General features: G+C 33.4%; 1 non-coding gene across 1 annotated transcript; it reads right to left on the bottom strand.

Annotated features, from left to right (window-relative positions):
- Positions 1 to 1,253: 1,253 nt before the first annotated feature.
- Positions 1,254 to 1,326, bottom strand: TRNAK-CUU. The gene has a single exon. It is a non-coding gene; the product is annotated as a tRNA-Lys (tRNA).
- Between the last annotated feature and the right edge of the window lie 775 nt (positions 1,327 to 2,101).

The following is a 2,101-nucleotide window of genomic DNA, read 5'->3' as shown; positions in this document are numbered from 1 at the left end:
GAATTGAACTGACAGTGCCTGGCACAAAGTAAACACCCAATACACATTAATAAATTAATGAGATGTAGATGTAGGAATAAGCAGAATAGGAAATTATGTATATGTTCTCTCAATATTTTTTATAAACATATGAATTTTCAAAAGAGAGTTGTGATCACTAAGTACTTACTGTTTAATAATTTCCTTTGAGGAAACATTGTATGTCTGATTATAAAAAATTATGCTTTTTCATTGGTAAAAATAACGTGTAGAAAATGGAGAAAGATGCCACCTAGCGATCAGAGTCAGAGTTGCAGGTGTAAAAGCCTCTTCTGGGGAACTTGGAAAAGGATGAGGTAATGGGAGAGAGTGAGGCTTGTGTATGGATTTTATTGTATAGGCAAAGCTTTCTGGAATTTTCTACACACTAGTTGTGATTCTGCTGTATTCTTTGCTGTTGATAAAGGAATTCTTATGTGCACAGTCTTTTAACCCCACTCAGTCACATAAGAGTGGGCCTTGGGGGCGCCTGGGTGGCGCAGTCGGTTAAGCGTCCGACTTCAGCCAGGTCACGATCTCGCGGTCCGTGAGTTCGAGCCCCGCGTCAGGCTCTGGGCTGATGGCTCGGAGCCTGGAGCCTGTTTCCGATTCTGTGTCTCCCTCTCTCTCTGCCCCTCCCCCGTTCATGCTCTGTCTCTGTCCCAAAAATAAATAAAAAACGTTGAAAAAAAAATTTTTTTTTAAATAAAAAAATAATAAAAAAAAAAAGAGTGGGCCTTGGGCCTGGAACACATATCTATCAAGAGATAAAGAGTGCACATAGCCTGTGCTGGGTTTTTGCCTTGTGTGGGAATATCTTTCTCTGTTTCAGATTCAGTGAGTACTCCTTTGTTTTGCTTGAGATTGTTTGGCAATGGCCCTTAGGCACACCCCCACCTTTTGGTATTTGTCACATCACCAGTTAATGGTTTTGTTGTTTAAGATACATCAAGCAATATCAAAATTTGCATTAGAAATTAAAATTATTCTGTATGTCCTTTCTGTCTCCACCTTCTCCACCCACATAATACAAAGATAGTCACTGTTAGTTTATTCAAAACTATTCTCAGATTCTTTTTCTCTATATCTAATACACTAATCTTAACCACACACAAATATCTATAAACCCATGTTGATATATTCTTTGCATAATGAGACCCATATTCTGTATTATTTTTTATATTTTTCTTTTTTTGACTGTCTTCATTTTTATTATTTTTTAAAGATAAGCTCTAGGCCCAACGTGGGGCTTGAACTCACAACCCTAAGATCAAGAGTCACATGCTCTACCAACTGAGCCAGCCAGGCACCCCCTACATTATATTTTTGACTTGTCTGACTGATTAAAGATGATTCTTTTTTCATCTTATTTATTTATTTGTGGTGTGTTTCTAAGTATTTGTTGGGGATTTGTATTGTTTTTTTTATGTGCATTCTCTCTTTTTTCTATTGAGATATAGTTGGTATATAACATTACATTAGTTTCAGGTATACAAAATAATTCAATACCTGTATATATTACAAAATGATCACCACAATAAGTCTAGTTAGCATTGATCACCACACATAAGTACAAATTTTTTTTCTTGTGATGAGAACTTTTAATATATATTCTCTTAGCTTCCCTGAACAAAATAAAATATTGTTTTACACATTTTAACTATATAAACACACAGCTATTTTCCAGCTTGCTGACGTCTTTAATATATACATAATATGTCATATATATTTTACATAATATATTATACATTAAATATATCTAATATTCTATATATTTATTATACATAATTACTTATAATATAGAATATTATGCAATAACTATATACAATTAATAAATATATATGATGATATATGTTATGTAATTTAAAATGAATATTATAATATGTAATGTATTTACTGTATATTAATTATTACATATGTATATAATCTAACTTTATACCTGTTTATTAAAATTACATGTTGCATATGTCCCTCCTGGTCCTTACACTCAGGGAGTATTGTGAGGAACTCAAGAAGAAAAGCTCTTCAAGATTCCAGTGCAGTATTTGGTACATCATGCATAATGCCAATGTTTTCAGCCTTC

The sequence above is a fragment of the Lynx canadensis genome, chromosome X (genome assembly GCF_007474595.2).
Source record: "Lynx canadensis isolate LIC74 chromosome X, mLynCan4.pri.v2, whole genome shotgun sequence".
Classification (NCBI taxonomy): domain Eukaryota; kingdom Metazoa; phylum Chordata; class Mammalia; order Carnivora; family Felidae; genus Lynx; species Lynx canadensis.
This window is presented reverse-complemented; position numbering and strand designations above follow the sequence as displayed.